The sequence below is a fragment of the Cydia pomonella genome, chromosome 2 (genome assembly GCF_033807575.1).
Source record: "Cydia pomonella isolate Wapato2018A chromosome 2, ilCydPomo1, whole genome shotgun sequence".
Lineage (NCBI taxonomy): Eukaryota > Metazoa > Arthropoda > Insecta > Lepidoptera > Tortricidae > Cydia > Cydia pomonella.
In genome coordinates this window covers 30,611,546-30,627,802 of record NC_084704.1, presented here as the reverse complement: position 1 = coordinate 30,627,802, position 16,257 = coordinate 30,611,546, and the positions used below count along the sequence as shown (strand labels likewise).

Genomic DNA, 16,257 nt, shown 5'->3' with positions numbered 1-16,257 from the left:
TTACATTTTATACACTCGTAATGTAAGTAGTGATGATTTTTTATTTTGTTGATACACTTATTTATAATATTTTTAAATTAATTAAATATTCGGGGGACAATCTTACACTGATCGACCTAGCCCTAAACTAAGCAAAGCTTGTACTATGGGTACTAGGCGTCTATATACATACGTATATAGATAAATACATACTTATATACATAGAAAACACCCATGACTCAGGAACAAATATCTGTGTTCATCACACAAACACATCCCCTAATCGGGATTTTTTTATACTACGTCTGTAGCAAACAAGTATACGACCCGCCTGACGGTAAGCAGTCTCCGTAGCCTATGGACACCTGCAACTCCAGAGGAGTTACATGCGTGTAGCTGACCCTAACACTCTGCACCCTCGTTGAGCTTTGACCGTTGATTTCTATGGCAACCAAGGTATACGATATGTTTCGCTACTGTGGCTGTCACTGTTTTTGAAAAATGTCCGTTTGTAAACAACGAGCCGTAGATGTGTACAAGGTACGAATGGCCGCGAAAGCAGGATAATATGGAAAATGGTAAATGTCTACTAACCTAGAAGCACTTTCTACTGTAGCTGTAGGCAAGATGCTGCAGTAAGCGTTGCAGGCCGCGTAGCCAACGTGCATATCGTTCACGCTCCGTGGCGAAGGAAACGCAACCGTCACAGTCGCACTAATATGGAAGAGATAGAGAGAGATAGCTACGATACGCTACGGAGCGTGAACGATTGTAACGTTGGCTACGCGGCCTGATGCTGTAGTATTTTTATTTTATTTATTAAGGTCTACCAACAGTTATTACATCCAATACGTTTACATAACTCAAAAAAAGAAACATTCAGTGATGCATAACTAATTATAGGTAAACACAGCATGCAAAAGAAAAACAATTTCTTACTTAACATAAAGTGAAACTTACAGGTTAAATAACAAAAATAAATTAAACTTGTTTATACTATAGATTCATATTCAATAATTTTCGGAACCTGAGCAATGAGTCAGAATGAATATCGCAGCAGTGGCTAAGTTTATTGTATAATCTACATAGTCGTGGAATGGGTGAATTAGCGCCTAAGACGGTTTTCCTAAATACCGGAGACAAAAGGTCTATTGTGTTCCTAGGATATCTATATGGGACTCTAAATCTAATTTTGCGCAAAAGTTGTGGACAATCTATATAATTATTTAAAAGTTTATATAAAAATTGAAGATCAAGCATGTCTCTTCGTTTATCAAGAGTATTAAGGCTTTAGAGATATTCGAAATTTTCTAAGTTACCTACACCGCTTTCGAAATTGCACCTTACACTAGGTGTGTACCTACATATACCAGGGGCGGATTAAGAAGGCGCGGGGCCCTTAGCACAATAGTTCGAGGGGCCCCCTGGTTTGAAAAAAAAAGATGATGGGATATATGCGAGTCGGACTCGCACCCCGAGGATTCAGTACCATCACAAAGTTTTTACGATGTCTTAATGTTTTTCGACTCGTTCCCGATTTGTTTTTAACATGTTATGCAGTGTATTTTTTAGGGCTTCGTAGTCACCTAGAAACTCTTATATAAGTAGTTTCGCCATGTCCGTCTGTCCCTCTGTCCGAGGGTTAGCTCCGTTATTTTTAGTGCTAGATAGCTATAATTTGGCATGGATACATAAATCATGCATTGCAACAGAACGGGTAAAATAACAACTATAAAAAAAATATTATTAGGGTACCTCGCATACAAAATGTTTTTACTTTGATTTTTTTTTTTGCTTTGATGGATGGATAAGGTCTTTCAAAACGAATAACGGTCTCCAAAAACCCTTTTTTTAAGTTATTATTTTCGGAAATAATCGCTCCGAAAGAAAAAACAAGTGAACAATAGGCCCAAAAAATATAAAAAAAATCGTGAAACAAAAGCTTAATAAATGCTTTCAATGAGAACTATAGCGAAAATGATCGGTTTAATCGCTTTTAAGTTATTGCAAAAAATCGTCTCACTAAAAAGAGCGCTGCAAAGGTTACTTCCCTTATGCTTGTAATGTAAATGATACTTACAAATAGCCTCCGTTTGGCCTTTTTTGACTGAATGGTAACAATAATAAATATAAAAAATGAATAAATATAAAATAAAAAGAAAAAATAACGGAGCCCATACACAAGAAATGTTTTTATTTTGTGTCTGTAGTTCGTGTTATCCACGAAGACGCGCCCCACTCCTCTTCCCAATCGCCTATAGTACCTACAAGTATGGTGTGCAACCTTTTACTAGTAGTTGGCAATGTAGTAGTTCTGTTTATACACATTAATTAGTAGACATAACTACTACATTGCCAAAAAGTTGCCGATTTGTACTATAAGCGATTAGGAAGAAGAGCGGGGCGCGTCTTCGTGGATGATACGAACTATAGGTATATGACGTCATTTAAAATCCGAAGTATTTCCCTTATTTATTTATTTTAAGGAATTCCGAATTATCTATTTTTTATTTTTTTATTTAGCCATTTTAAAATAGCCTAATCTTAATGAAGTTGTGTTATTTTATCACAGTTCCTTTCTTTTATACAGGTTTCCTCCTTAACTTCGGTCTTCATCATTTTGCCAAATTTTGATAAATGGTCAAAATAATAGTTTGCAGATGGTTTGCAGATTTTGAAAAGAACTTACGAGTATTGCAAGTTAAATAAAAGCATGTAGGGATACTATTTAACAACATCAATATTATTAAGTTTACAAAAGCTTGTAAAAATAGGTGAAAAGTGAGTCGGACCTAAGAAGTGGGAACTAATGGCCAAGTGAGCCAAAAAACAAGGCCGAAAGCTGAGCTCCACGAGCTGAATATCCGGACCACCCGATTTTGTAGCGTTCCCGTGCGAAGCTGAAGGCCAAGCTGCAGGAAAGCAGAGCCTAGAATGAAACCAATGCCATAGTGTGAACGAGGCTGTAGGCCGAGCTCTGTATAAGGGCGGAGGCCCGGAGCGTTCTATCGCGGCGTGCAAAGGCTGAATTGTAGGAGAACAGAGTTTGGAATTGAACCAATGTGATCTCGGCTCGCCTGCTGCTCGGCCTTAGTTCTTGCTCGAAAGTGCGACTTGCTGGGATGCTTTGGGTATTGGGCCCTATGTAGGGCTTTACATCCGGCATATGCGAATGCAAAATCCTGCATAGGGGCCCCGCTGTTTTCTTTTTATAACATTTTGACAATTAGATCATAATGTATCACGGCTTTGCAGCAACTCGGCATATTTTGGGCGCCCGGCCAGCCGTAGAGGAGCGCGTCCTTTGGTCTACTACGGGCTCAAAGCTGATCATAATTAGGCATTAGCTGTAAGGTGCAATTTGTTATTTGAAATAATAATTAATAAAGAAATCATCCTTCATTGCTTTTCACTAATATGTTTTTAAACACAGTATCTTCTTTTGTTCGTTTCCGAGCTCTGTTTCCTGCAGCTTAGCCATGCACAAAAGTTTTAAGACACTCTGCACCTTCGGTTTTCTGCTAAACTCTGCTCTTGGTCTTTGCATAAGCCTAAAAATTCTTTAAATTTGGTATCGTCTTAAAGAAAAATAGACAGGATAATAAAATAATAATAATTGATCAATATTGTTACTGGCTTACGAAAACAAATACATTGTTAATAAAATGTGGTAGTACAGGATCCGCGGAATGCGAGTTCTACGTGAACTTGGCCGGTTCCGCGTACCGAAATCGCATGGTCGGGGTCGGAGCGCGGGGCCCCCCTAGGCGCGGGGCCCTTAGCATATGCTTTTTCTGCTGTTCGGTTAATCCGCCACTGACATATACTTACGCAATTTAAGAGGAAAGGGGACGGCCTCTTCTCCGGAAATATGGAAATTCCTTATTATGGAAAATATGTTTCCATTATTTGATGTGTATTAACCATAGGTATGCCTCTACGTTTGACTCGTAAAAATCATAAAATGCTCCTAACTTTTATAATAATCAAAAATTCGGAAATAATCAAACGTAGAGGTATAGCTGTGGTTGACATACAAAAAATTGTGTCATAATATTTTCAATAATGTTGATATCCAGGGAGGAAAATGAGGACCACATTTGTATGAAAAGGCGATTTCGCGCGGGTCCTCCACCTTCATCTTAACAGCGTGTATACAAAACGAGTAATATAAATTGTTATTTATCGTGACGGCCGGAGCCCAATAATAGAAAACGTGTTGGGCCCGACATAAATCTGGAATTGGAAAAGTGTTTGGCGTCTCAACGCCCACTAGTAGGTTCCCAAAGATTTTTTCGTGAGATAAAAATATAACGAAATTCTCGTCTAAGTTACTCGTCTGAATTACGAGTCTCGTAAATTTTCTGGTGAGGTAGAATTTTTTTGATTGATTCTTCAGCAACGAAAAAAACATACCCAATAGTTATTTATTTTATTAGGGGGCGAAGTTGTTATTTAACCTCTCCCGAGCAAGCAATTCAAGCAAAGTTCAAACTTCGAACTTTCAAGGCACGAGGCTTAAACAAACTGCTACCAAGTGAAACACAACATTTTTCACCACACCAACGCGAGGAAAATACTAACTGTAAAATCATTACACATCAAATCCAAATGAACGTTATTAAATATTTATCATTCGAGACCATCACTTAAGTCAATTTGTTATCATTTATATTTTCTGTACTCATTTCATTCTGTATTATTCCAGGTTTGACAATATAGCTTTAATCTCATTTCCACTATTTGTTAATAAAATTGTATGATCAATACAGTGTACCAACATTAAGTTACAGTTACAAGTTACAGTTCGCGTAAGCCTGCCAAAAGATCACTTTTGGCTCGTAAAACGGATATATGTCATCTGTGGCAATCCTATTTTTGTCTGTCATTCATTAGGATTCCGTACCCAAAGGATCAAACGGGACCCTATTACTGAGACTTTGCTGTCCGTCCCTCCGTCCGTCCGTCTGTCACCAGGCTGTATCTCATGAACCGTGATAGTTAGCCAGTTGAAATTTCTACAGATTATGTATTTCTGTTGCCACTATAACAACAAATACTAAAAACAGAATAAAATAAATAATTCTTTCCAATCTCGAGGTTCTCATCCAATCACCGAAATTAAGCAATGTCGGGCGGGGTCAGCACTTGGATGGGTGACCGTTTTTATAGATAATGGTACGGAACCCTTCCTGTGCGAGTCCGACTCGCACTTGGCCGATTTTTTTTATCGCTAAGAGAGAAGCTTTGTAAAAGTTAAAAGAAACTGATTAAAAGCCTCTAATGAAGAAATACCTTTGTTCATATTTAAACTATTTAAAGCATCACTTGAATCCCCTAGAAGAGGCTCACAAGGTGGGCTTTCAAATTGTAGCAGCCAACCAAAACGACATTGACAGCCAACCGAAATGTAATGAATGAGGAAACAACTCACAATCAAATCTTTGCCACTTTTGGGGATAAAATGCAACGCTTTCATCAGTTTTTGAAGAATAAAGAGAGCCTTTACGAGTTGATGTAGTAAAACATATTGTGCTAGTTATTTATCTATACGTAGAAACAGAAGTAAATAGTAGTATTTAGTTCTGTTTCTTAGGTACTTTGTTGACACGTAGAGAAAATATTCGTAGTAAACCACCTACTATGTTCAAATGTTATATATTTTTACAACGCTTTTCCTTGTTTTCATTGACTACATTTTAGAGGTCCCAAGGTTTACCTATTGCGTACTCCTTTTTGTGTGTTTGGAAGGGGTCGAACAAAAATATTAAATGCTGCACCCAATGGGCACTCCGTCCTCGTAACCATTTGCATAGGTTTGCGATTATAAAGGTGCATCTACACCTCAGTTACATTTTGTAGAAAAATGCTTACAAGTGTTAGGGCTTTAGGTAACTGTCTGTAGCCACAAGAGTTACTTAATGATATCGTGCTGCACCCGCGTAGCCAACGTGCCAATTGTTACCGCTACCGCCGTAGCGAACGAAACGTAACTGTCACTGTCGCAATAATATGGAAGAGGGATAGAGAGAGATGGCTACCTTACGCTACGGAGCGTTAACGATTGGCACGTTGGCTACGCGGACAGTATTATAGATCGTGTCATTCACGACGACGCGTGCCTTGACACGTAATATCATGTTATTAAAGGTTAGATTTCACAAATCTGCGCGTCATCGTGGATGACACGAACTATATTGCTCCACAATATTTAACTGCGAGCTGCGATGTGGATGCACAATAATAAAATCAAATAAATAAGAGCCTAGAAACTACGATTTAAATAAAATGTAGGTATGGTTATAACTTATAAATTTGAAGATGTTTGCTGAATTATTCTCAATAATCTCAATCATAGATGGTAGATAGATAATTAGATACCCTATAGATGTGCTATGCCGCGTGCGCCCGTGAGGGACAAAACATACGCAATACGACAAAATTAAAAACACGTTTTAACATTTCTGATAACATACCAAAAACAACCTACGTAATTTGGTCGGGTTATTTGTTACCCACCATAAATAAAAGAAATGTGAGACTGACAAGGACGAACAATAATAACGCTTTCTCAGCTACTCTTATTGAAAGATACATAAGACTATCCCGTTCTGTCAGTTCCCCCCACAACTCATGCCCAATCCATAATTAAAACTAGATTCAAGTTCTCAATAGGGTTGTTTCCATCTACAAATCTTAGGGCAGAATTGTATCCCAATAAATTCTTTTGGATTATAAGAACATGTTAAACTACTTTTAGGGGACCTGTAATGACCATATTTTTGTAAATATTGAATTTAAAATATCTTTTGGCACACGTCACGTGACCAAACTCGAAACTCATTGAAGATTCGGATGACGTCACAACTCTCGGATTGACACTGTGACCGTTAGGCGATAAACAACAAATGACAAATGTCAGTTGACAGTTCGTATCTTCTACGTGTGTATGTAGTTATGTGTCAAACCGTAAACTGTGACGTCACACAATTTTCAAAGAGCGTTTTGGGCGCCAAAGCATCTGTCAAAATATATTTTGTTAATTTAACATATTTAAAGCCGTTTTTAGTATAAAAGTTGAATTTTAGGGCAACTTTTAGTTAATATAGAACGTAATACAAGCGTTTCAAAAAATTGGAAACAACCCTATTCATCCGCTATTATAGAGATCTCCATTTGTAGATTTCTGAATCTACTTTAGAATTTGTAGCTGGTCTATGGATATTAAGCTTAGAAAGGAGGACTAGTGTTGGTAGGAGCTCAAGTCTTTTGAGTCTAAATTTAAAGAACTCGTCTCATTGTTACAAGACTCAGCCCTAAAAAAAATCCATAAGTCTTTTAAGCGCCGATTTGAGTCCATTATTAGTACAATTTAAGAGCAACGCAGAACAAAGACTCCGTCAACAATTTTGTTTTATTTAAATAACACTAAAAATAATAAATATGTAGGTGTTATTGTATGATTTGTGAGTTGTGACCCATGAATTTTATGCGAGGACAATGCATCTTGAAAATGTTTGGTAACAATTTTAGAGTTCTCTGAAGAGGACTTAAGTCTACAAAGACTCGGGTCTCTAACAAGTTGAAAAGAACTCGAGTTTCGACTTAACTACAAGAGTCTGATAATCCGAGTCGAGTCTTAAAGCAGAGGGTTTAACCAACACCGACACTAAGGACCACTGTATACTCGTACTTTGTAGTCGTGTACGACAATCTCAACAGAATTAAGTAGTGGTTAGTTTAAACCAGGTTAGCCATGCCTGTGTCTAGTTCGGAACAAGTTGTCCAATTAGGCACTTACTTCTCGAACTAGTTCACGCGCACAACTTGGAGAGAATATGTTGCGATACTTTGTGGAAGAATTTTAAGAGGAAAGGGACCGAATGCTTCTTCATACAAATGGTCTCCATTTTCCTTACGGGATATATAAAAAAAAAAATGACTAAGTCCCACGCTAAGCTCAAGAAGGCTTGTGTTGTGGGTACTCAGACAATGTAATATACAAATACTTAAAATACATAGAAAACACCCATGATTCAGGAACAAATACCTGTGCTCATCATATAAAGAAATGCCCTTACCGGTATTCTTAGGCAGAGTCACTACTCACTAGGCCAGACCGGTCGTCAAATATTGTCATTATTATTATTGAATTATTGATTATGAAAAACATTTTTATACAATTTGATGTATTTTAACCATAGCCGAGTCCTTTGTTTACATTATTGGATTTTGAAAAGCTCCTAACTCTTATATTTTCTTACAGCTTTTAAAAAATGGTATGGAATTTGATTTAATGAACTAATAAAGTAAGGTATAAGCAACCTATTAATGAGATATAAAATGAATCCTCATTGAATAGATTCTTGAACCTCTTTTATCTAACACAGCTGGCAGTGAAGTGCAAAGAATATAATACTCACTAGGAGAAGAACGCTAACTCCATACAAAAAAATGCCCCTTTCAAAAGTTCGTTTATACTAGTGGCGCTCTCTTTGTATCTCAGTACTAAAATTGACAACCGGTTTAGCCTGGCGGGTTTTGGTAGGTAGTGATCCAGTTCTAGCTAGTGGTTCTGGGTTCGAATCCCGGCGACGGAATTTCTTTTTGTATTTTTTCATTTTTTGTTTTTGTTGGGGTGAGGTTTTTAATAATTTAAAAAGTATTTATCAAATAAAAAAATATTATGTTACATATTAATCAAAATCACAGGCATCTTTTGTCCTAAGAGATAATGATATCTATATTTTAAAGTTTTTTCAATATAAAAGGTAATACAGTTTATTATCAAGTTATAAATATTTTTATTCCTATATATTAGGATCAAAAGAGCTTAATTCGTTCGAAAAACATACAATAGGCAGGAAAAAAGTCATTTTCTATACAAATTTATGTATCGGACGGGGCTTGTTGAACTAACTGTGACACTTCCATATAATATCTACATACCTATATGAATTTTATTCAATGAGACCACAGGTCGGTAATTTCGGTTCATTATTGATGTGGGTACCACATAGTTAACCTATCCTGTGCGTGTGATTATCTTTTGATTTTTTTAAAACGTTATTTATGTTTAGGTCGTCTATTTTTAGCGCATGTTTTAATTCCCAGATCACCTTCATAACAATAAATAGAAGTCATTAAAATCTTCATGATAAAAACAATTTTATATATGTACATATACTATTTATTGCATTTAATATAGCTTTTTATATATCTAAAACATGATCTTTGGCACATCTGATTTTACTCCACAATTGCAATTAGTGTAACTTGTAATCATATCACATATATCAGTCCAAAAAACTAAAAATTACATGAATATATGACAGACAAAGTTGTTATTACATCTACCCGATTGTCGGACACTTTCTGCTCCACAGCTCAATGCAGCGGTCTTGTTGATGGTCACCGGGAAACTACAACTAGTCACAATTATGTGGCGGATCCGTGCCTTTTGATTTTGAGCCTTTCCAAGGAAATGATATGACGCCCAAGGATTTTTTGCTCACGTTCACCCTCTAAAACAAAACAGTCACATTTTAAACAATACTATAACATATGTCCCTAATTACTAACCTTGCTAATAGCTACCAGAGTTCTAAATTGCCAGCTAAAACAATGTTAGAATTTACATCTATGATGAATTTAGATTGTAATTTTGGACGCGATAGGGCGGCCGTGCGACTTTAGAGGGTGGTAAGATTAAATTTATATATTTGAATTTGGCAATAGTACACTTATTTTATTTATAGATTAAAATATTTCTTACCTTGAAATAATTGTTGTTTCTTAGTTTAGTACAATGGATTAAACTTTAACCGAGTCTGAGCGGAGATACTGTGCGGTGGATTTTTAATTTTAAAAATTAATCAATAAATCTATTTCAACAACATAAATCGTTATTTAATCATTTTATATGAAAACTGATAGTTTTGAAAATGAAAATAGTTTTGCGTCAATGACTTTGACAGCATTGACATTGCAGACTTTTGTCTATGTTCTAACCGGCCAGACCCAAGTGCAAGGCTTTATGGAGGGTATATGTGCCTCTGACCTCCATAGATTTTATGAACATAGACAAAGACAAACTGAAATAGGTAATAATTTATATAAAATAATAATAATTTACATATGGTAGTGTGACATAAATCAAAATATTTGATAAAAATGATTTTATTTGTTCCCAAAGTTGAATAGACAAAGTCAGATAGGAGCAATGTTGCTGTAACAAAATATTTTTATATTAATAACTGGTATCTATTTCCAGAAGGTCAGACCACACATGCGCAATTATGAAGCGTCATGTCCAAAGAATATAATACTCACTATGAGAAGAACGCTAACTCCATACAAAAAAATGCCCCTTTCAAAAGTTCGTTTATACTAGTGGCGCTCTCTTTGTATCTCAGTACTAAAATTGACAACCGGTTTAGCCTGGCGGGTTTTGGTAGGTAGTGATCCAGTTCTAGCTAGTGGTTCTGGGTTCGAATCCCGGCGACGGAATTTCTTTTTGTATTTTTTCATTTTTTGTTTTTGTTGGGGTGAGGTTTTTAAATTAGTATTTATCAAATAAAAAAATATTATGTTACATATTAATCAAAATCACAGGCATCTTTTGTCCTAAGAGATAATGATATCTATATTTTAAAGTTTATTCAATATAAAAGGTAACAATACAGTTTATTATCAAGTTATAAATATTTTTATTCCTATATATTAGGATCAAAAGAGCTTAATTCGTTCGAAAAACATACAATAGGCAGGAAAAAAGTCATTTTTTATACAAATTTATGTATCGGACGGGGCTTGTTGAACTAACTGTGACACTTCCATATAATATCTACATACCTATATGAATTTTATTCAATGAGACCACAGGTCGGTAATTTCGGTTCATTATTGATGTGGGTACCAAATAGTTAACCTATCCTGTGCGTGTGATTATCTTTTGATTTTTTTAAGGAGTTATTTTTGTTTAGGTCGTCTATTTTTAGCGCATGTTTTAATTCCCAGATCACCTTCATAACAATAAATAGAAGTCATTAAAATTTTCATGATAAAAACAGTTTTATATATATACATATACTATTTATTGCATTTAATATAGATTTTTATATATCTAAAACATGATCTTTGGCACATCTGATTTTACTCCACAATTGCAATTAGTGTAACTTGTAATCATATCACATATATCAGCCCAAAAAACTAAAAATTACATGAATATATGACAGACAAAGTTGTTATTACATCTATCCGATTGTCGGACACTTTCTGCTCCACAGCTCAGTGCAGCGGTCTTGTTGATGGTCACCGGGAAACTACAACTAGTCACAATTATGTGGCGGATCCGTGCCTTTTGATTTTGAGCCTTTCCAAGGAAATGATATGACGCCCAAGAATTTTTTGCTCACGTTCACCCTCTAAAACAAAACAGTCACATTTTAAACAATACTATAACCTATGTCCCTAATTACTAACCTTGCTAATAGCTACCAGAGTTCTAAATTGCCAGCTAAAACAATGTTAGAATTTACATCTATGATGAATTTAGATTGTAATTTTGGACGCGATAGGGCGGCCGTGCGACTTAAGAGGGTGGTAAGATTAAATTTATATATTTGAATTTGGCAATAGTACACTTATTTTATTTATAGATTAAAATATTTCTTACCTTGAAATAATTGTTGTTTCTTAGTTTAGTACAATGGATTAAACTTTAACCGAGTTTGAGCGGAGATACTGTGCGGTGAATTTTTAATTTTAAAAATTAATCAATAAATCTATTTCAACAACATAAATCGTTATTTAATCATTTTATATGAAAACTGATAGTTTCGAAAATGAAAATAGTTTTGCGTCAATGACTTTGACAGCATTGACATTGCAGACTTTTGTCTATGTTCTAACCGGCCAGACCCAAGTGCAAGGCTTTATGGAGGGTATATGTGCCTCTGACCTTCATAGATTTTATGAACAAAATTCCCTAATTACTAACCTTGCTAATAGCTACCAGAGTTCTAAATTGCCAGCTAAAACAATGTTAGAATTTACATCTATGATGAATTTAGATTGCAATTTTGGACGCGATAGGGCGGCCGTGCGACTTAAGAGGGTGGTAAGATTAAATTTATATATTTGAATTTGGCAATAGTACACTTATTTTATTTATAGATTAAAATATTTCTTACCTTGAAATAATTGTTGTTTCTTAGTTTAGTACAATGGATTAAACTTTAACCGAGTTTGAGCGGAGATACTGTGCGGTGAATTTTTAATTTTAAAAATTAATCAATAAATCTATTTCAACAACATAAATCGTTATTTAATCATTTTATATGAAAACTGATAGTTTCGAAAATGAAAATAGTTTTGCGTCAATGACTTTGACAGCATTGACATTGCAGACTTTTGTCTATGTTCTAACCGGCCAGACCCAAGTGCAAGGCTTTATGGAGGGTATATGTGCCTCTGACCTTCATAGATTTTGGTGGAGGTAAGGTATGGAATCTCCATGAACCAAAAAGTGTCATCAAAAAATCTTAAATAGGTGGCGACTGGCGCTACAATACCTAAAATACTTAAAAAAAACATCAAATCATAGACAGCGCATTTCACTCCGTCAATAACGAATTTCATGTCATTTAGCATGTACGTTACGATTTATATGTCGTTTTAAGATTATGATTTATGATAATGTAATTTTTACCCAGGTACTTATTGGCTATTGCATTTATAAATGTTCATCATCATATCAGCCTTTTATCACACACTGCTGATCATAGTCCTCTCTCCACCACTTACCCCGGCTTATAAATGTTGCTATGTAATATGTATTTTTCATATCCCTATATGATGTCACTGTAATAATTGTTACATTGACTTTTAAAAGAGCCCTTGAGGCCTACTTGCAGAATACATTTTTGAATTTTGAATTTTACCAATCAGCATCAGAGAACTTCAAAGGCGTGGTTACTATAAGTGCCCACAGCGCCAAGGACAACTATAGGTGTCATGTCATGACATACGCTGACAAAGTAACCTTCACACTTTCGAATAAGGTTTACCCATGCTCGATTGCGCCCTGTTGTGTGGTAGTGGTGTTTGTGTTTATGATATAAAGCGTTCAAAAGGTTAAATCGGAATCGGTACAATCGTTTTATTAATTCAGCTATGATGAGTCAAGTAACTAAGACGACGAAATTTTCATTGTTTTGGATACTTTCATGGCCTATTTAACGGTTTAGATTAGGCAGCCGTAGCAATAATAATAATAAAATGCTTTATTGCACACTGCAAAAAAATGGTAAAACTATGTAAAGGTATAAATATGTAGGTAACAACAGGCGGACTTATCGCTAAACAGCAATCTCTTCCAGACAACCTTCAGATAGTGAAATGGCGAACGTAATCAAGTTAACGGGTGGTGCAAAAATATTAATAATAATAAAATAACAAAATACAATACATATACTACAAATAGTTAATATATATGTACTACATTTATTACTATATATAAACAAAATATAAAAATAATAAACACATAAATATACTTATGTATTTAAATACTTTTCTATCGTTCATGATACTATGGAAATTTGAGGCAGTGCCAGTCAGTGGCGTGGCGTCGCTAGACACCGTAAATTGAAAAACTATGACTCTCTGGCGAAATATTAATTAGAAGGTAGGAAAGCGTGTGCGGTTATAACATGCATTATATTTATTAATGTATTTATTTAAATATATAATTTTGTATAGCGCGTAATGATATAAGATTAGTATTACGCATACGTATAGATTTTATTAATTGAGGTTAGCTGGAACAGATCTCTCATAGGGATAAATTCGGCTTTGTACTTTCAATTCTTCATCTACTGTTACCTATCCTTGTTTCGTACAATAAAATGTTTATTACATTTATTTTTTATACTGAAATACGTTTACCTTGTCTAGTATTTAGCAAAAAAACGACTTTACTCCACTATGTGATGTTTTTCGAGAGCAAATGCATAAGAAGTTACCTACTACAAAAATATTCAGGTATGTCCATAATATTTTAAGAGTTTCTCCAAGAGAGAATTCGTATTCTACCGAATTAGTGCTTGGCCAATAATAAATCTAGCGTCCTAACTCCTAACTCTGCCTGCAGAGCAGTCCCGCGGCAGACAGTTTATTATTTAGCGCAAGTATTAGGTTGTCCAAGTTATTCGTGCTCAAGTTTCGGCTAAGGAGTTTACACGGGTTGAACCAACTTGCTCGGAGTTGGCTCCAAACGCTACAAGGATAACTCTCAAAGCATCTAACACACACAACATTAATCTACACACATATTAGTTAATTTGATACATCTTAGGTAATCCTGCATCCTAAATGAATTAGTAATCGCGTTTAGCATAACTAAAAAGTAACCTAGTAAGTGAAGTCTGATTGCACTAATGGAATAATTATCAGACAAAACAAAACTTCAGTGAGACACAGACATATTAAATATATTAAAACGGGTGAAACGGGTCACACGTATTTTAAGTTGAAAATTGCTCTATAGGTTTCATTTGGACCCGGGTACGTCCTTAAACTACGTCCAAAAGAGAGGTATGGGCATTGTAAATATCATCTCACTTTGTGTGGTAGGGCACAGTCAGTGGATGTCATTCCAGATCTAGAGCAGAGCCCAACTGGGGAAGTACCTCCACCTTACAGAAAACAGCAGCCAAATAACACTAGACCCTACTCATAGTGTTGTGTTCCTGCCGGTGAGTTAGGTTGCCAGAGCTCAACTAGGGGGGGGCGGGTTTAGGGTCGGTAACGCGCATGTAACTCCTCTGGAGTTGCAGGCGTACATAGGCTACGGTGACTGCTTACCATCAGGCGGGCCGTATGCTTGTTTGCCACCAACGTAGTATAAAAAAAAACTCCTACAGTTTTCGACTTAAAATACGGCGCGCGGGCACTAATGTTAGGACTACTTCTAAATGTTTGATATTTGTGTAATTAATATTGGTTACAAGTTCCACGAATGTAATCCATGACTGTGCTTAGATGACCAGGTGACCACGCTCTGCTCTGAAAACTAAATTTAAACGAAAAGCTAATTAAAGTTCATTAATCTGACGGAAATAATTAAAGCCGCTTTGAAATAGTCAACATTTTTTATGATAAAGGAGGCAAAGTAGCAGACCAATCGCCTGACGGTAAGCGAAGCGCCGCCCATGGACATCTGCAACACCAGTGAGGTTGCAAGTGCATTGCCTGCATTTGAGATGGGAATACGCTCTTTTCTTGAAGGTTTGAAAAAACCTGACCATTTCCTCTGATCTGATCTGATCTGACCTGACGTGCAGAACAGTTAACATGCAAGATAGATAATGAAATTAGTAAGAATATCTCAAAAAATACAGATCTTAGAAGCTCGTAAAGGAACACATAGACAGTTCTCATGTTACTATATGGAACTGAGCCCTTATCGGCTGTACAGTCACCAATGTCAACATCAAATACATAGCGACAGCCAAAGTGGCCAAATATGTCGGAAGGTCGGAACACATCTTTATTTTTGTGAACAAAGGTTCAAATCCAGGATCATACCAATGAGTTTTTCGGAACTTACGTACTTACCCCTATCGGATCATTTGATAGATATGATGAAGGAAAATATCGTGAGGAAACCTTCACTACATCTGCGAAGAAATTCAAAGGTGTATGTTAAGTCCCCAATTCGCACTGGGGTCTATAGCCCACCCTCTCGCATATGAGAGGAGGCCTGTGCCCAGCAGTGGGACGTATATAGACTGAATTATTATTATTTTAAAGGTGTGTTACGATTACGATATAATAATATGTATTTAAATAGATAAATCAATCAATAAAAAGTCATTTGTCGAAATATAACAGCAATGTACAAAGAAAAATAACGCACAATAAGCACAATAAGGTTTAAGTACAATGGGGTTATTGACTGTACCTATTTAAATGAGCCATTATTAAGTGGCTATTTAGCCAATTTGGCCGTCACTATCTTTTGATGCAGACTGTACCAATCACGAATAACGCCTGGTGTACGTTTCCCGAGAAATTCAAGGACCACAATGACTATACCGTTCAATTTACACAAGTCTTAACCCACACGCTTTTTCGAATAAAGTACGCTTGATTTTGAACCTTTTTGCAACGGGATAAAGTGTGTATTTTATGTTTTCGCTCGTACGATAGTGTTTGCGTGGATTATGTTTCACGCTGTACGCAATTCCTTCTAGAAAAAACTTGTTATCGATC

At 35.8% G+C, this 16,257-nt stretch overlaps 1 protein-coding gene and 1 long non-coding RNA gene across 2 annotated transcripts in view; both read right to left on the bottom strand.

Annotated features, from left to right (window-relative positions):
* The window catches only part of LOC133515519 (uncharacterized), an 83,879-nt gene that overhangs the window by 29,258 nt on the left and 38,364 nt on the right, over nucleotides 1-16,257 (bottom strand). The gene's annotated exons all lie outside the window — the stretch shown is intronic.
* On the bottom strand, nucleotides 11,052-11,938 carry LOC133515352 (uncharacterized). The gene is made up of 2 exons (XR_009799013.1): nucleotides 11,660-11,938; nucleotides 11,052-11,408 (listed from the first exon to the last, which is right to left on the bottom strand). It is a non-coding gene; the product is annotated as an uncharacterized LOC133515352 (long non-coding RNA).